Source organism: Rattus norvegicus, chromosome 4, assembly GCF_036323735.1.
Source record: "Rattus norvegicus strain BN/NHsdMcwi chromosome 4, GRCr8, whole genome shotgun sequence".
Taxonomy (NCBI): domain Eukaryota; kingdom Metazoa; phylum Chordata; class Mammalia; order Rodentia; family Muridae; genus Rattus; species Rattus norvegicus.
The window spans coordinates 112,511,869-112,532,781 of NC_086022.1; the positions used below are offsets into that span (position 1 = coordinate 112,511,869).

The 20,913-nt window shown below is 39.7% G+C and overlaps 1 long non-coding RNA gene across 1 annotated transcript in view; it reads left to right on the forward strand.

The window, feature by feature from the left end:
* The window catches only part of LOC102556035 (uncharacterized), a 68,727-nt gene that overhangs the window by 37,850 nt on the left and 9,964 nt on the right, over positions 1-20,913 (forward strand). The gene's annotated exons all lie outside the window — the stretch shown is intronic.

Below are 20,913 nucleotides of genomic sequence, written 5' to 3' on the forward strand. Positions count from 1 at the left end.
TTTCCTTCTCTTAACCCTGATTTTTACTAAAAGATCCTATGTTCAATAAAAGCTTAGTCTCCAGCTTTGTTAACACTGGCTACAGGTTAACAAACTTCCTCTACCATACACTTCCAGAACAATCTGCTGCCTAAATAAAGACTAAGCAAAAACAAGTCTGAACCCTTAAACAAGTCAAAGTAAGCCTCCTCTCTTCATCAACCAATGAACTTAGATGGTTGTGACATTAACAGAAGATAAAAAATATCTCATAACTAAAATGATATGTTTTATGAGATCACTCAGCTTTCTATCTCCCCTGTCTATCCTCCCAAGTGCAGAGTCAGTCCTCATCTTACTGAAATAGTAACTAAGGCTTTCTTGCTCACCTGAACTGGCATTTGCCTCCTTCTATGATTTCTTCAGACCCAGAGAATTGAAGATGAGGGTTGCTGAGCATTTTCTGCTATTTTCCTAGAAGTGAGGAGCTTTGAGCCACCAACTGAGAAGTCTGCTGAGAATGGTTCAAACTATGTTCTCACACAGGACCCCACTGTCATGCCCAAGAAAAAGTAGCATAAAGGAGGATAGGGATCTGTGCTCTGGAGTCAAGATTACCTCTGTGATTGAGCTAAAGGCCAGTTGGAAGCATCAGTTAATAGAATGTGATCTGATTCAATCTCAAGTGACATGACTTCTCACCTTCAGGGCACATCCCTGCCTGAGTGAGGAAGTCTATTCCTTGATGAAAACACACTGGTGTGCTCTTGTGTCACCTCACCATGACTTTGTAGTAATTGTCTTTGGCACAGCCCTGCAGGCTCCAGGCTCTTTGTGAGTGCTCACACAAGGTTAAACCTCTTAGGAAAGTCTGGCCATGCTTTTCATCTCTGCTTGGAATGTTCTCTTCTTCTTTGACTCTCTCCTTACTAGAGCCAAAATTCCCTCTTTGCTAGAGCCAAATTCATATCTCTTCTAGTTTGATTTGTTATAAGGTATTCTATATGAAGTAGTCACTGGAAATAGGAACATTGTGTTAACTCATCTGTAAGCCATCAGAGATACACTCAGTTTCCTGCACATTGTAATTAAATTAATAAGTTTAATTGATTTCCTTATTCATACAGGTCTCTGCAGCATGAGGTCATGTTTTCTGGCCTAACAAAGATCCTCTGTTCCCAATAAGTGTTCCTCACTGATTAGCTAGATATGACCGGCTGACCCAGTTTCCTTGGCTGAGTAGAGAACAGAGAAGGCTAGCCTCCTGAAACTCTGTGAATAATGATCCAACACAGGAACATCATAACAAATAGAGATAGAATTATAACTATGTTAACTTACAATGTACAGCATGAACATTAAAGGATGTATGTAATTTGTTGAGGATAACTATTTTCTGAGATGAAACACCGTGACCAAAAAGCAAGTTGAGAAGAAAAAGGTTTATTTGACTTATACTTCTATATCATTCATCATTGAAAGAATTCTTGACAGGAACTCAAGCAGGATTAGAATAAGGACAAAGGAGCTAGTACAGAGGCTATGGAGGAATGTTGTTTATGGGCTTTCTCTTCCTGGCTCTATCACCACCAGCTTGGTGATGGCAGTACCGACAATGGGCTGAACCCTCCCCATCAATCACTAAGAAAATGCCTAAAGCCTTCCGACAACCAGATCTAATGAAGGCACATTCTTAGTTAAGATTTCCTCCTCTCAGATGACTTTAGCTCTTTTCAAGCTGACATAAAACTAACCAGCACAACAACTTAAAGTTGCATATTAAAAGATTTCACCAAGTATCTGTGCCTCACTTGCTTTGTGGTGGTTTGAATAGATAAGCTTGGCGCAGCATGGCACTCTTAGGAAGGATAACCTGGTTGGAGTAGGTGTGGTCTTGTTGGAGGAAGTGTCTCACTATGGAGGTGGGCTTTGAGAGACCTTATTCCTAGCTGCTGGGAGCCAATCTACTTCTAGCTCACTTCTGATCAACATGCATAATTCTCTGCTCCTCCAATGCCATGCCTGCCTAGATGTTGCCATGCTTTCTGCCATGATGAAAATGAACTGAACCTCAAAGCTTGTAAACTAGCCAAGTTAAGTTTTGTCCTATGTTGCAGTTGCCTTGGCCATGCTGTTTCTTCACAGCAATGAAAACCCTAACTAACACAGAAGTTTGTACCAGGGAAGAATGGGTTATTGCTGTGCTATGTCTGACCATGCTTTCTTTTTCCTTTTTCTTTTCTTTTTTCTTTCTTTCTTTGTTTTTTGAATGTGGATTTTGTTACTCTGGAAAGCAGTGGAATGCTTTAAATGGGGCTTATTGGCTGATCTGAGTAGGAATGTAGAGAACATTGGTTCTGAAGGCGATTTGAACTGTGCAGCCCTGGCCCAGGAATTTTCAGTGTAAAAGAATTTCAGAATGTGGCCTAGAGACTACTTTTATGGTATTTTGCTAAAGAATATGGCTCTTTTTTTTGTCTAAAGAGTCCATCTGAGGCTAAACTAAAGAGATTTATATTAATTACGGTGACAAAGGAAGTCTCAGAAAAGCCCAGCAGAGACTTTGTTCTCTGGATTTGTTTCAAGAAGACTACTTTGATTAAGTGTAGCAAGCTTCAAAAGGAAAAGTACAAAATGGATAGTTCAAAGAATAAAGAAGCACCAAGAGGTGGAATCGAGCTCAATTGTATGTTCAAGGACCTAAACAGATTAAGGGAATGGTGACCTCTGGGCAAGATCCCACCCAGCTAAGCTTATTGTTTATGTGTTCGCCATTGAACAAGTAATTGTTATATCATGCTAAAATTTATTACCTTGCTATTGTTTTCATTTGACCTTTTAATTTGAAATGAACTACCATCCAGAAACAGGCTTTTGATCCACACCTTGAGGAATAGTGGTCATGAAAAAAGCTTAGGTTCAGGAATGGTAGTATACACTTTTAATCCTAGGAGACAGAGGTAAGCAAATCTCTGAATTCAAGGTCAGCCTGGTACAGAGCAAGTTTCAAGTAGGGAAAAACTTAGGTTCAAGTAGTGATATATGCCTTTAATTCCAGCATTCAGGATACAGAGCCACTTAGATCTCTAAGTTCGAGGTTAATTTACAGAGCAAGTTCCAGGACAGTCAAACCTACAGAGTGAAAATGTTATAAAACAAAAAGCTGGTGATAATAAAAAAGGGGCCAGATTCTAGCCCCAGCAAACAGAAACACTTGATAGCTTTAATCATGTAGCTCTGGATTTAGAGTAGAGAATAGAAGGGACTACTTGGACAATTGATGATGGTTAGGTGAAGTTATGAAATTAGCAGGTATTAAGAAGAGACTAGCATTATTGAGATGACATCTGGGAAGTGTTTTCTAAGAGCACAAAGAAGCCATGTTCTAGAGATAGCCAATATTATACCTGAAATTGCAGCTGGACTTGGTAATATATAAGAATCACCCAGACTGTACTGGTTTAGTGGGCATGAAGGAGCCATGGAGAGCAGGTGAGTCTTAGCACTGTATGAGGCCAGAAAATGCCATTGGTGAAAGGATGTAGCCTCGGGTATAGTTGATGACCCAGGACTGAAGGGGTCATGCAAAGAAGCTGAGGCTTGATACCATAAAGAGAGCCTATGAAAAGCTATTGTTGAAGCCTACTTGTGGCAGAAGTACCCAGTGAACTGGAGATGCTGGTGGCATGGAATGACCACCAGGTACAACAGCAGCAATGGAGTGGACTCAACCAAAGCCTAGTGTTCTATAGAAGGCAGAGCTGAAGAAGTGACCCAAGCCCTTTTGAGAAGCCTAGAAGATTGTATGTGGATCCCAGATGTTGAAACAAGAAGCTGTAACATTGAAGTTTCCTTAAAGATCCCAATGATGTTAGAGATGTCAGAGTTGTGAGATCCCTGCCATGGAAATCAGATAACAGGCAATGGAACCAGCCCAGGAGGAAGAAATTTGTTGCAGTTAAGAAAGATGAAAGGAGTTGAAGGTCTGAAGAGTATTTTGACATTAGACATGGAGATTCAGAGTTTAGAGTTTGCCCAACTAGTTTTTCTGTATTGCTCTCATCCAGGATAACCTCACTTGAATTTTGGGATATCCAGTGATGTTGGAGGTATGTGATCTGCTGTTTGATTTTGATTTCACAGGTGATTACAGTTAATTAATTGAATGAATCTCAGAAAAGTCTTTGAACTTCGGATTTTTAACATTGTTGAAACTGCTATAGACTATGGGGACTTCTGAAGTTTGACTAAATCTATTTTTGCATTATGCTAACGTTAGGCATGACTAAGATGTGGAATGTGATTAATTTCAATATACTTGACACAAAGAGTGGCATTATTATGAAGTCTGGCCTTGTTGAAGTAGGTATGGCCTTGTTGAAAGCAGCTTGCACTGAAGCAGTAGGTTTTGAGAGACCTTCCTCCTAGCTGCCCTGGAGCCAGTCTTTGCTTAGATGTCTTCTGATAAAGATATAGAACTCTCAGCTCCTGCAGCACCATGATTGTCTGGATGATGCCATGCTTCATACCACGGCGATAATGGACTGAACCTCAAAAAATGGGACTGATAATCAATTGAATGTTGTCTTTTATAAGAGTTGCTTTTGTCACGGTATCTCTTGAAAGCAATGAAAACCCTAGATAAGACAGAAACTGATGCTCAGAAGACAGCAAAATGGGAAAATCTGAATTTTCAAGATGCTGTTCTTGTAAAGGACATAAGACCAGAATTAAAAAGGAAAGGTAAAGTGCACCTGAGCTCTGACCTAGTTGTTATTTGTGAAGGTAGATCTACACTTGCAATCAACAGGACAAGTGATTTTTGTTTGAGGACAGGAAAACGTTTCCATTGAATGAATAACAGCAGTTTAATAATATGGATGAAGGAATTTTTAACTGATAGATTTTTTTGTCTGTGAAATTTAATTCCAAAAAGAGATTTTATTCTGTTTTGGAAAACTTTTGCAGCAATTCATGGAACATAGCAGAAGTTAACTTGGAGGAAGGTTTTCAAGTTGGTGATGTGTCCTAGCATGTTGCCATATTTGCCTGTCTTTGACCTGTGGGCACTACTGTTGCCAGTCAAGCAGTAGCCCAGTGACCTACTAGAGGGATTTATGGTGTGATAAGATGCTGCTACAAAAATTTTTAAGACATAATACATCTTTGTACTTTGTATCATGGTATTAATTTTTAAAAATGGATACACATTAGTATGGTTATTTTATAAGTTAATAATTTAGTAAGGACTGAAGCATAGATATTTCTGTCCATTCATCCACTTATCTATTTATCTATTATCTGACCCCAGTGCTCTCCTCAGTGACTGTCAGAGGAAAGAACTATCTTTCTTTCTATAAAGTACTTGCCACCTGTCATCTACGTATCAGTCACTCTATCATCTATTATCTTTCATCTACCTGTCTGTCACACAACTTCTCCCATTTCTCTCTCTCATCTCCATCAATCTTATTCATACCACATATTCATCTAGTGTGAAGGGGGAATCAAGGTTTTTATGTCTATGACCTTAAATTTCAAGCTGCCTTAATCCTTTACTAAACTAATGATGGAACAGTCTAGAAAACAATTGTTATATAGTTTACAATATTTCAAGCTAATGTTTGTACATTGAATTTGCCTTTTATTGCCTTTGAAAAAATCTACCTCCCTTACTGGTTGGCTATTTTTAATAAAGTAATATTTTAACAGAGTGCCTAGTTCCAATAAATAATAAGCCTTCAGCAAACATTTATGGTCCCTACTCCTGAAAACAAATTTGTTCATCTCTTGTTATTCTCCAAAGGTCAGACTCTATACACAGGTTTCAGATAATCAATATCCCTGTTGTTTAGTTATATCTTCTTCAATCTCTTAGGATGCAGGCATGATGGCCAGGCTCCAACTTCAATCTTCACTGTCTGCTGACCCCAGTGCCCTCAACAATGGCTGTCAGAGGCTGTCATACCAAAATGCTGTGATCTAAAGACTGACTTTCTGTAAGATGAGGGGTGTCCTAAGAGTAATCATTATAAAACATCATGTTTCTGTTCTTAGAGAGCCAACAGACATGCCCAGGGCCAGGCAGACTTTGATTAGAACAATGGTTTGTTGTTAAAATTTCTCTGGGTTTTTGTTTGTTTTGTTTTTTGTTTTGTTTTCATTAATTATTTAAGGAATCTCTGCCTGTACCCAGAGCTGAAAGCCAGTCACCAGGAGCACTGACACACTTAAGAGCAGAGGTAAGACCAACTCTTCTGCTCTTAGCTAACTGCCTAGAACCCTCAGGACACACAAACCCAAAAGCAGTCTGGGACAGGACCCTTGCAGATACCACTGGGAGAAAACAGGTTGCAGGAGTGCTGACGCACAGGCTTACAGGAGGTTCAAACCACTGGCCGAGGGACCAAGATAAGCTAACACCAGAAACAACCTGATGGTGAGAAGCAAACTCAGGAAACAAAACAACTGAAACCAAGACTGCTTGGCATCATCAGAGCCCAGTTCTCCCACCAAAGAAAATACTGGTTATCCAAACACACCTGAAAAGCAAGATTTGGATATAAAGTCACATCTCATGAGGATGATAGAGTACTTTAAGAAGGACGTAAGTAATTCTCTTAAAGAAATACTGGAGAACACAGGTAAACAATTAGAAACCCTTAAAGAGGAAACGCAAAAATGCCTTAAAGAATTACAGGAAAACACAAGCAAACAGGTGAAGGAATTGAACAAACTGTCCAGGATCTAAAATTGGAAATAGAAACAATAAAGAAATCACAAAGGGAGACAACCCTGAGGATAGAAAACCTAGGAAAGTGATCAGTACTCATAGACACAGCCATCACCAACAGAATACTAGAGATAGAAGAGAGAATCTCAGGGGCATAAGGTACCAAAGAAAACGTTAACCCAACCATCAAAAAATGGTAAATGCAAAAAGCTCCTAACACAAAACATTCAGGAAATCCAGGACATAAAGAGAAGATCAAACCTAAGGGTAAGTGGTATAGAGGAGAACCAAGACTCACAACTTAAAGGGCCAGTAAATATCTTCAACAAAATTATAGACAAAAACTTCCCTCACCTAAAGAAAGAGATACCTATGAACATACAAGAAGCCTACAAAATTCCAAACAGATGAAGAAATTCCCGCTGTCACATAATAGTCAAAACACTAAATATACAAAACAAAGAAAGAATATTAAAGGCAGTAAGGGGAAAATGTCAATTAAGATATAAAGGCAGACCTATCAGAATTACACTAGACTTCTCACCAGAGACTATGAAAGCCAGAAGATCCTGGACAGATGTAATACAGACCCTCAGAGAACACAAATGCCAGCCCAGGTTACTATATCCAGCAAAACTCTGAAATGGAGAAACCAAGATATTCCATGACAAAATCAAATTTACACAATACTTTTCCACAAATCCTGTCCTTTAAATGATAATAGATGGAATACTCCAATACAAGGAGGGAAACTGCACCCTAAATAAACAAAAAAAGTAATCTCTTCGCAAACATATGAAACACAATGAAAGCAGTGATAAGAGGAAAACACATAGGTCTGAGTGCCTCCAAATAGCAACTGGAGAGAGCATATATCAGCAGCTTGACAGCACATCTAAAAGCTCTAGAACAAAAATAAGCAAATACACCCAGGAGGAGTAGAAGGCAGGAAATAATCAAACTCAGAGCTGAAATCATCCAAGTAGAAACAAAAAGGACTATACAAAGAATCAACAGAACCAAGAGCTGGTTCTTTGAGAAAATCAAGAAGATAGATAAACCCTTAACCAGACTAACCAGAGAGTATGTCCAAATTAACAAAATCAGAAATGAAAAAGGAGACATAACAACAGAATCAGAGGAAATTAAAATAATCATCTGATCCTACTACAAAAGCCTATATTCAACAAAACTGGAAAATCTGGAAGAAATGGACAATTTTCCGGACAAATACCAGAGGCCAAATTTAAATTAGGATCAGATAAGCCATCTAAACACTCCCATAACTCCCACATGATCATCTCATTAGATGTTGAGAAATCATTTTACAACAATCAATACTTAACATGAGTTAAGTCTTGGAAAGATGAGGAATGCAAGGCCCATACCTAAACAAAGTAAAAGCAATATACAGCAAACCAGTAGCCAACATCAAACTAAATGGGGAGAAACTTGAAGGAACCCCCTAAAGTCAGGGACGAGACGAGGCGGCCCACATTCTCCCTATTTATTCAATATAGTACTTGAAGTCATAGCCAGAGCAATCAGACAGCAAACGGAGGTCAGAGAGATACAAATTGGAAAAGAAGAAGACAAAATATCACCCCAAAAGTTCCACCAGATAACTATTAAGGCTGATAAACAACTTCAGCAAAGTGGGTGGGTATAAAATTAACTCAATCATATCCATAGCCTTCTTCTACTCAAAGGATAAACAGACTGAGAAAGAAATCATGGAAATGACAGTCTTCACAATAGTCACAAATAACATAAAATACTTCGGTGTGACTCTAATCAAGCAGGTGAAAGATCTGTATGACAAAACCTTCAAGTCTCTGAAGAAAGAAAACGAAGATCTCAGAAGATGGAAAGACCTCCCATGAGGATGGATGGGTAAGATTAATATAGTAAAAATGGCCATCTTGCCAAAAACAATCTACATATTCAATGCAATCCCATCAAAATTCCAACTCAATTCTTCATAGAATTAGAAAGAGAAATTTTTAAAATCATTGGGATTAACAAAAACACCAGGAGAATGAAAACTGTACTTAACAATAAAAGAACTGCAAGAGGATAAACCCTCCTTGACCTCAAACTGTACTACAGAACAATAGTGATAAAAATGTATGATATTGGTACAGAGACAGGCAGATAGATACATAGAATAGAATTGAAGACCCAGAAATGAACCCACACACCTATGGTCACTTGATCTTTGACAAAGGAGTTTAAACCATCTAATGAAGTAAAGATAGCATTTTCAACAAAGATTGCTGGTTCAACTGGAAGTCACCATGTAGAAGAATGCAAAATGATTCATTCTTATCACCCTGTACAAAGTTCAAGTCCAAGTAGACCAAGGACCTCCACATAAAACCAGATGTACTCAAATTAATTCAAGAAAATGTCGGAAAGAGGCTTGAACACATAAGCACTGGGGAAAATTTCCTGAAGAGAACACCAGTAGCTTATGTTCTAAGATCAAGAATCGACAAATGTGACCTCATAAAATTGTAAAGCTTATATAAGGCAAAAGACACTGTCATTAGGACAAAATGGCAACCTTCAGATAGGGAAAAGATCTTTATCAATCCTGCATCCATTAGAGGGCTAATACCCAATATAAACAAAGAACTCAAAAAGTTAGAATACCCCTATTAAAAATGGGGTACAGACCCGCGGATCCCGGCCCGCAGCAGCTCTCTGCTCCCAAACCCCGTGGGAGAGAGACCTCACCGAATGGTCAGGTGGGCACTCCCGAGGCTGCAGAGCGGAGGAGACCACAACACTGCCCACCCCTGCCCACATCCCTGGCCCAAGAGGAAACTGTATAAGGCCTCTGGGTTCCCATAGGGGAGGGCCCAGGAGCAGCAGGACCCCTGCGCCTGAGACACCACTGGAACCTGAAGGAAACAGACCGGATAAACAGTTCTCTGCACCCAAATCCCGTGGGAGGGAGAGCTAAACCTTCAGAGAGGCAGACACGCCTGGGAAAACAGAAGAGACTGCACTCTGCACACACATCTCAGACGCCAGAGGAAAACACCAAACGCCATCTGGAACCCTAGTGCACGGAAGCTCCTGGGAAAGGGAGGCGCATATCTTCCTGGTTGCTGCCGCCGCAGAGAGCTCGTGGGCAGCACCCCGCGAGCAATCTTGAGCCTCGGGACCACAGGTAAGACCAACTTTTCTGCTGCAAGTGACCTGCCTGGTGAACTCAAGACACAGGCCCACAGGAACAGCTGAAGACCTGTAGAGAGGAAAAACTACACGCCCGAAAGCAGAACACTCTGTCCCCATAACTGGCTGAAAGAAAACAGGAAAACAGATATACAGCACTCCTGGCACACAGGCTTATAGGACAGTCTAGCCACTGTCAGAAATAGCAGAACAAAGTAACACTAGAGATAATCTGATGGCGAGAGGCAAGCGCAGTAACCAAAGCAACAGAAACCAAGACTACATGCCATCATCGGAGCCGAATTCTCCCACCAAAATAAACATGGAATATCCAAACACACCAGAAAAGCAAGATCTAGTTTCAAAATCATATTTGATCATGATGCTGGAGGACTTCAAGAAAGACATGAAGAACTCCCTTAGAGAACATGTAGAAGCCTACAGAGAGGAATCGCAAAAATGAGTGAAAGAATTCCAGGAAAACATAAATAAACAAGTAGAAACCCATAGAGAGGAGACACAAAAATCCCTGAAAGAATTCCAGGAAAACACAATCAAATAGTTGAAGGAATTAAAAATGGAAATAGAAGCAATCAAGAAAGAACACATGGAAACAACCCTGGATATAGAAAATCAAATGAAGAGACAAGGAGCTGTAGATACAAGCTTCACCAACAGAATACAAGAGATGGAAGAGGGAATCTCAGGAGCAGAAGATTCCATAGAAATCATTGACTCAACTGTCAAAGATAATGTAAAGCAGAAAAAGCTACTGGTCCAAAACATACAGGAAATCCAGGACTCAATGAGAAGATCAAACCTAAGGATAATAGGTATAGAAGAGAGTGAAGACTCCCAGCTCAAAGGACCAGTAAATATCTTCAACAAAATCATAGAAGAAAACTTCCCTGACCTAAAAAAGGAAATACCCATAGGCATACAAGAAGCCTACAGAACTCCAAATAGATTGGACCAGAAAAGAAACACCTCCCATCACATAATAGTCAAAACACCAAACGCACAAAATAAAGAAAGAATATTAAAAGCAGTAAGGGAAAAAGGTCAAGTAACATATAAAGGCAGACCTATCAGAATCACACCAGACTTCTAGCCAGAAACTATGAAGGCCAGAAGATCCTGGACAGATGTCACACAGACCCTAAGAGAACACAAATGCCAGCCCAGGTTACTGTATCCTGCAAAACTTTCAATTAACATAGATGGAGAAACCAAGATATTCCATGACAAAACCAAATTTACACAATATCTTTCTACAAATCCAGCACTACAAAGGATAATAAAGGGTAAAGCCCAACATAAGGAGGCAAGCTATACCCTAGAAGAAGCAAGAAACTAATTGTCTTGGCAACAAAACAAACAGAAGAAAAGCACACAAACATAACCTCACATCCAAATATGAATATAACAGGAAGCAATAATCACTATTCCTTAATATCTCTCAACATCAATGGCCTCAACTCCCCAATAAAAAGACATAGATTAACAAACTGGATACGCAACGAGGACCCTGCATTCTGCTGCCTAGAGGAAACACACCTCAGAGACAAAGACAGACACTACCTCAGAGTGAAAGGCTGGAAAACAACTTTCCAAGCAAATGGTCAGAAGAAGCAAGCTGGAGTAGCCATTCTAATATCAAATAAAATCAATTTTCAATTGAAAGTCATCAAAAAAGATAAGGAAGGACACTTCATATTCATCAAAGGAAAAATCCATCAAGATGAACTCTCAATCCTAAATATCTATGCCCCAAATACAAGGGCACCTACATATGTAAAAGAAACCTTACTAAAGCTCAAAACACATATTGCAACTCACACAATAATAGTGGGAGATTTCAACACCCCACTCTCATCAATGGACAGATCATGGAAACAGAAATTAAACAGAGACATAGACAGACTAAGAGAAGTCATGAGCCAAATGGACTTAACGGATATTTATAGAACATTCTATCCTAAAGCAAAAGGATATACCTTCTTCTCAGCTCCTCATGGTACTTTCTCCAAAATTGACCATATAGTTGGTCAAAAAACGGGCCTCAACAGGTACAGAAAGATATAAATAATCCCATGCGTGCTATCAGACCACCATGGCCTAAAACTGGTCTTCAATAACAATGAGGGAAGAATGCCCACATAAACGTGGAAATTGAACAATGCTCTACTGAATGATAACCTAGTCAAGGAAGAAATAAAGAAAGAAATTAAAAACTTTTTAGAATTTAATGAAAATGAAGGTACAACATACCCAAACTTATGGGACACAATGAAAGCTGTGCTAAGAGGAAAACTCATAGTGCTGTGTGCCTGCAGAAAGAAACAGGAAAGAGCATATGTCAGCAGCTTGACAGCACAGCTAAAAGCTCTAGAGCAAAAAGAAGCAAATACACCCAGGAGGAGTAGAAGGCAGGAAATAATCAAACTCAGAGCTGAAATCAACCAAGTAGAAACAAAAAGGACCATAGAAAGAATCAACAGAACCAAAAGTTGGTTCTTTGAGAAAATCAACAAGATAGATAAACCCTTAGCCAGACTAACGAGAGGACCCAGAGAGTGTGTCCAAATTAACAAAATCAGACATAACTACAGCTTCAGAGGAAATTCAAAAAATCATCAGATCTTACTATAAAAGCCTATATTCAACAAAACTTGAAAATCTACAGGAAATGGACAATTTCCTAGACAAATACCAGGTACCAAAGTTAAATCAGGAACAGATAAACCAGTTAAACAACCCCATAACTCCTAAGGAAAGAGAAGCAGTCATTAAAGGTCTACCAAGAAAAAAGAGCCCAGGTCCAGACGGGTTTAGTGCAGAATTCTATCAAACCTTCATAGAAGACCTCATACCAATATTATCCAAACTATTCCACAAAATTAAAACAGATGGATCACTCCCAAATTCCTTCTATGAAGCCACAATTACTCTTATACCTAAACCACACAAAGACCCAACAAAGAAAGAGAACTTCAGACCAATTTCCCTTATGAATATCGATGCAAAAATACTCAATAAAATTCTGGCAAACCGATTCCAAGAGCACATCAAAACAATCATCCACCATGATCAAGTAGGCTTCATCCCAGGCATGCAGGGATGGTTTAATATATGGAAAACCATCAATGTGATCCATTATATAAACAAACTGAAAGAACAAAACCACATGATCATTTCATTAGATGCTGAGAAAGCAGTTGACAAAATTCAACACACCTTCATGATAAAAGTACTGGAAAGAATAGGAATTCAAGGCCAATACCTAAACATAGTAAAAGCCATATACAGCAAACCATTTGCTAACATTAAACTAAATGGAGAGAAACTTGAAGCAATCCCACTAAAATCCGGGACTAGACAAGGCTGCCCACTCTCTCCCTACTTATTCAATATAGTTCTTGAAGTTCTAGCCAGAGCTATCAGACAACAAAAGGAGGTTAAGGGGATACAGATCAGAAAAAAGAAGTCAAAATATCACTATTTGCAGATGATATGATAGTTTATTTAAGTGATCCCAAAAGTTCCACCAGAGAACAACTAAAGCTGATAAACAACTTCAGCAAAGTGGCTGGGTATAAAATTAACTCAAATAAATCAGTAGCCTTCCTCTACCCAAAAGAGAATCAAGCTGAGAAAGAAATTAGGAAAACGACACCTTTCATAATAGACCCAAATAATATAAAGTACCTCGGTGTGACTTTAACCAAGCAAGTAAAAGATCTGTACAATAAGAACTTCAAGACACTGAAGAAAGAAATTGAAGAAGACCTCAGAAGATGGAAAGATCTCCCATGCTCATGGATTGGCAGGATTAATATAGTAAAAATGGCCATTTTACCAAAAGCGATCTACAGATTCAATGCAATCCCCATCAAAATACCAATCCAATTCTTCAAAGAGTTAGACAGAACAATTTGCAAATTCATCTGGAATAACAAAAAACCCAGGGTAGCTAAAACTATCCTCAACAATAAAAGGACTTCAGGGGGAATCACTATCCCTGAACTCAAGCAGTATTACAGAGCAATAGTGATAAAAACTGCATGGTATTGGTACAGAGACAGACAGATAGACCAATGGAATAGAATTGAAGACCCAGAAATGAACCCACACTCCTATGGGCACCTGATTTTTGACAAAGGTGCCGAAAACATTCAATGGAAAAAAGAGCATTTTCAGCAAATGGTGCTGGTTCAACTAGAGGTCAACATGTAGAAGAATGCAGATTGATCCATGCTTATCACCCTGTACAAAGCTTAAGTCCACATGGATCAAGGACCTCCACATCAAACCTGATACCCTCAAACTAATAGAAGAAAAACTAGGGAAGCATCTGGAACACATGGGCACTGGAAAAAATTTCCTGAACAAAACATCAGTGGCTTATGCTCTAAGATCAAGAATCGACAAATGGGATCTCATAAAACTGCAAAGCTTCTGTAAGGCAAAGGACACTGTGGTTAGGACAAATCAGCAACCAACAGATTGGGAAAAGATCTTTACCAATCCTACAACAGATAGAGGCCTTATATCCAAAATATACAAAGAACTCAAGAAGTTAGACCGCAGGGAGACAAATAACCCTATTAAAAAATGGGGTTCAGAGCTAAACAAAGAATTCACAGCTGAGGAATGCCGAATGGCTGAGAAACACCTAAAGAAATGTTCAACATCTTTAGTCACAGGGAAATGCAAATTAAAACAACCCTGAGATTTCACCTCACACCAGTAGGAATTGCTAAGATCAAAAACTCAGGTGACAGCAGATGCTGGCGAGGATGCGGAGAAAGAGGAACACTCCTCCATTGTTGGTGGGATTGCAAACTGGTACAACCATTCTGGAAATCAGTCTGGAGGTTCCTCAGAAAATTGGACATTGAAGTGCCTGAGGATCCAGCTATACCTCTCTTGGGCATATACCCAAAAGATGCCCCAACATATAAAAAAGACATGTGCTCCACTATGTTCATCGCAGCCTTATTTATAAGAGCCAGAAGCTGGAAAGAACCCAGATGCCCTTCAACAGAGGAATGGATACAGAAAATGTGGTACATCTACACAATGGAATATTACTCAGCTATCAAAAACAACGACTTTATGAAATTCGTAGGCAAATAGTTGGAACTGGAAAATATCATCCTGAGTGAGCTAACCCAATCACAGAAAGACATACATGGTATGCACTCACTGATAAGTGGCTTTTAGCCCAAATGCTTGAATTACCCTAGATGCCTAGAACAAATGAAACTCAAGACGGATGATCAAAATGTGAATGCTTCACTCCTTCTCTAAAAGGGGAACAAGAATACCCTTGGCAGGGAAGAGAGAGGCAAAGATTAAAACAGAGACTGAAGGAACACCCATTCAGAGCCTGCCCCACATGTGGCCCATACATATACAGCCACCCAATTAGACAAGATGGATGAAGCAAAGAAGTGCAGACCGACAGGAGCTGGATGTAGATCGTTCCTGAGAGAGACAGCCAGAGTACAGCAAATACAGAGGCGAATGCCAGCAGCAAGCCACTGAACTGAGAATAGGACCCCCGTTGAAGGACTCAGAGAAAGAACTGGAAGAGCTTGAAGGGCCTCGAGACCCCATATGTACAACAATGCCAAGCAACCAGAGCTTCCAGGGACTAAGCCACTACCTAAAGACTATACATGGTCTGACCCTGGACTCTGACCTCATAGGTAGCAATGAATATCCTAGTTAGAGCACCAGTGGAAGGGGAAGCCCTGGGTCCTGCTAGGACTGAACCCCCAGTGAACTAGACTGTTGGGGGGAGGGCGGCAATGGGGGGAGGGTTGGGAGGGGAACACCCATAAGGAAGGGGAGGTGGGAGGGGGATGTTTGCCCGGAAACCAAAAAAAAAAAACATTCCGGAAGATGGAAATATTTCCCATGCTCATGGACAGCTGGGATTAAAATGAACATCTTACCAAAAACAATAAACAGATAGAATGCAATCACCAAAAAAAATGGGGTACAGAGCTAAACAAAGAATTCTCAGCTGAGGAATACTGAATGACTGAGAAGTGCCTAAAGAAATGTACAACATCCCTAGTTATAAGGGAAATGCAAATCAAAACAAACCTGAGATTCCACCTCATAACAGTCAGAATGGCTCACATCCAATACTCAGGTGACAACAGATGCTGGCAAGGATGTACAGATAGGGGAACACTTCTCCATTGTTAGTGGGATTTCCAGCTGATACAACCACTCTGGAAATTAGTCTGGTTCTTCAGAAAATTTGACATAGTACATCATGATGACTCAGCTTCAACATTCCTGGGCATATACCCAAATAATGCTCCAACATATAACAAGGACACATGCTCCACTATGCTCATCGAAGCCTTATTTATAATAGCCAGAAGCTGGAGTGAACCTAGATGCCCTTCAACAAAGAATGGATAAAGTAATATTCCACACAATGGAGTATTACTCATCTATCAAAATCAATGTTTTAATGGAATTTTTAGGCAAATGGATGCAATTAGAAAATGTCATCCTGAGTGAGTTAACCCAGTCACAAAAAAGAAACACACACACACACACACACACACACACACACACACACACACACAACCCACACATTGTATGCACTCACAGATAAGTGGATATTAGCCTAAAAGCTTGAATTACCCAAGATACAATCCACAGGCCACATGAAGATCAAGAAGAATGACCAAAGTGTAAATGCTTCAGTCCTTCTTATAAGGGGGGACAAAAATATTTATAGGAGGAGATTTCTATATCCAAAGTTTGGAGCAGAAACTGAAGGAATGGTCATTCAGATCCTGCCCTAACTGGGGATTCAACCCATAAACTTACAGCCACCAAACTCACTCACTTTTGGGGATGCCAAGATGTGCATGCTGACAGGAGCCTGATATAGCTGTCTCCTGAAAGGCTCAGCCAGATCACGACAAATGCAGAGGTGAATGCTAGCAGCAAATCATTGACCTGGGAATGGGTTCTGCATTGGAGGAGTTAGAGAAAGAATTGAAGGAGCTGAAGGGGTTTGCAACCACATAAGAACAACAATAACAACCAGAGCTCTCAGATACTAAACCACCATCTAAAGAATACACATGGACAGACCCATGGCTCCAGCTGCATATTTAGCAGAGGCTGCCCTTGTTGGGCACCAATGGGAGGAGAAGCCCTTGGTCTGCCAAGGCTGGATCCCACAGTGTAGGGGAATGTCAGGGTGGGTACTCAGAAGGGAGTGAGTGAGTGGGAATACCCTCCTAGAGAAGGGGGAGGGGTGATCCGATAGGGGCATAATGGATGGGAAACTGGGAAAGAGAAAAACATTTGAAATGTAAATTAAAAATGTCCAATAAAAAGATTATTTAAGGAATGCCCATTGCAGGGCTGGGAATAAGGTTTAGCCTTTGAAGTACAAACTCTTCTTGCAGAGGACCCTCATTCAGTTTTGAGCACTCATGGCAGGCAACTTCCAGCCATCTGTATCTTCAGATTTAACTTTTAACTCCCTTTCCTTGCTTCTCTGTCAAGGAAAATTTTAGTGAAGTCTTTTATTGCTGTGATAAACTGCCATAACCAAAAGGCAAAATAGGGAAGAAATATTTCATTTGGCTTACATTTCCATATTGCTGTTCATCATTGAAGAAATTCAGATAGGAACTCAAACAGGGCAGGACCCTGCATTCAGCACTTATGGAGAGGTCATTGAAGGGTGTTTCATACTGAAGTACTCTTCCTGGCCTTTTTTCTTATAGAACCTAGGACCAGGAGTCCAGGAATGGCACATCCCACAATGAATTGGCCCCTCCTTCATTCACTAATTGAGAAAATGGTTACATCTGTATCTCATGGAGGCATTTCCTAAACTGAGGCTCCCCCCTGTCTGATGATTCCAGCTTGCGTCAACTTGACATAAAACAAGTCATTAATAGCCTGTACTCAGATGTGCATTGGCTCCAATACACATAAATATACAAAAGTAAATAACTTCTTAGAGGAAATATCCAATAAAATGAGAGATTTACCAATAGATATTGAGTTACCAATATAAGAAACAAATATTAATATATATACCAAAATATATACATTTGAAAAGGGGATTATGAATATTTGACCACAAAGTCATGACAAATGCATGAAGTGAGGTGAAAATATACTTTGTCTGATTCGAATATTGCAGAATATATACAAGTATCATATGGTAGGCAATAAATATAAAAATGTTGAAATAAAACCACTGAGATGCAAAAGAAACGTGCTGAATAAAAGATTTGCTGAACTAAGCAATATTTCATTTGGGGTGGAGAATAGAAGAGTTGATGACCTGAAGTGAGAATTTACAGGAATTTTAACTTATGCTGTCAGAGGCTACTTTGGAAGCCTAGGTTGTGGATGAATCCTCTAATGAACGTAGGAAACAGTTGAGCAATCTGTATGGGATATCCCTCAGTGCAACCCTTGAGTGAGGTAAGACTTCTCTATACAGGAAACTCCATGTTTATAATCACAGAACATAGAAGGGAGATAGGAGTCAACATCTTTGGATGTGCCCACTCTCTTGGCTATTAAAAGGAGATGCTCTTGACTTTGGATGAAAGCCCATTCATTTGCTCTGTGGAAGCAGAGTTCTGTGATGTAACCCACATGAAGGGATATTTTCTGTGATGCAGGTTATTTATATCCCAGCTGTGTGGCCCCAACCGTGAAGTGGATGCTTTCCTTGGCACATACATACAGGCATTGACATCAGCCTAGCCCTGCCTGCCTCTGCTCCTTGGGCGTTTCTACCTATCTTTCTATCTAATGCATTTATCTATCTGATATATCGGATACTCTCTAGCACATATATTCTGTATTTGTGCTCTCTAGAAAATGGAACTGATGGAATGGATATATATTAAATCACAGTTGTGATTCACAATAGGATAAACACACTAGTTGTACTGGGTTACATAGTATAGTTTCAGAAGTATAACAATGGCTCACTCACTCCAGAAAGGGTGACCTGTGTGTGCTGTCTAAGGTTCTGTAATCCATATGTGTATTGAACATATTGGTTTAGTGGGCTTTGGTTTCTTGTTGTCCTCTATTGCCTGTGTCTCTTATACTTCTGGTCTTCTCTTCTGCAAGGTTCCATAAATACTGAGATGAGAGATTTGATGCAGGAATACCATTTAGAGATAGTGTTCCAAGGTCTCTCACTCTTTACTTATTGTCTGCCTGTGGGTCTCTGTATTTGTTTCCCTCTGCTTCTGAAGGAAGTTTCTCTGATGGTGTCAAAGGAATGGACTAATCTATGAGTATACTAGAATGTCATTAGGAATCACTTTATTTGGTCTTCTAGGTCCATACCTAGCTAGTATCAGGTTCTTGGTCAACAAATATTGTTGGTTATGACCTCCATCTCATAAAGTAGACCTTAAGTAAAATCAGATGTTTTTTTCATTACTCTCACAATTTTTGCAATTTTTGCACTAACATAGCTTGCATGCAGAAAACCACTGTAGATCAAAGAGTGGGAGCCTTTCCCCTGCTGACAGTGTTCCCTGCAGAGGAGATAAGGAACCAGCAGCAAGCAGAGGGAGGAAGTTAACTGAGATGGTCAGAGGAATCTGGCAGCTCTGACTGACTAGCAATCTGGCCACTTCAATGGCTCCGACTTACTAGCAACCACTATTTCTTTATTTATAAATCTTGACAGAAAAAAGACAGTATATTGATCATCCAAGTGGTACAGATTATGTGTTTTATTTTCATTATATGGCCAGGGCTACAAGTTCAGTTACAATTATAAAATACAAACAAAACATATTTTATTCTTATTATTAGCCCTTTAACTCCAATTTAAAGAATCTAAAGAATGTTTCCTACAAAGCAAACACACATATTATTATAGTATTTCAGACTGGAAATGTTTATAGTTTTAAAGCACCCCAGAAAAACTGAAAATATCGTAAATGATGTTTTTATAAATAGCAAAGACTAATATCTAACTTCTTTTTTAAATTATTATTTTATTTATTTACGATCTAGGTGTTGTCCCCCATCTGGTATTTCTTTTCACAGTTCCTCATCCCATTCTTTTCCCATAAGGCCTCCCCCTCCCTGGGACCTCAAGTCTCTGGAGCACTAGGGACATCTTCCACTGAGGCCAAACCAGGCAGTCCTCTGATATATATATATATATATATATATATATATATATATATATATATATATATATGTGTGTGTGTGTGTGTGTGTGTGTGTGTGTGTGTGTGTGTGTGTGTGTGTGTGTGTGTAAGGAGCCTAGGACCAGCTGTATAAGCTGCTTTGTTGGTTGCTCAGATTCTGGAAGTTCCCAGGGATCAACGTTAGTTGAGACTGCTGATCTTCCTATGAAGTCACCGTCCACTTCAGCTTCTTCCATTCGCCCCCTAATTCTACCATAGGAGTCCCTGACTTCAGGCCAATAGTTGAGTATAAGTATCTGCATCTGTCTCAGTCAGCTACTTGTTGGGCTTCTAAGAGGACAGCCATGTTCATCTCCTGTCCATAAGTATATTATAGCATCAGTAATAGTGTCAGTCTGTGGTGCCTTCTCATGAGATGGATCCCAAGTTGGGCTGGTCATTGGACCACCTTTCCCTCAGTATCTTCTCTGTTTCTGTCTCTTTCGTTCTTTTAAACAGGAACAATTCTGAGTCAGAAATTTTGACTATGGGTAACTATATGGTACCCCATTTGTGCTATGAAGTATGAAATAGGAAAAGTTTATTTTAGTCAATCTGCCTTATTTACTGAGCTCTATTCCTCCAAGGGTATATGCTATATGATCGCCCCCTCCATCATTAAACTACCTTTTCAGGGAGCTTTAAGCTTATGACAAAAAGAGACCCTGAATCTGTACCCATTTTCCTGGCCAGTCAGAGTTTGTCAATTGTCTCTATTTATCCTGCACCAATTATACAATTTGAGTTTTCTCAGGGGCAGATACCCCAAGAAGATTCCTGGATTCA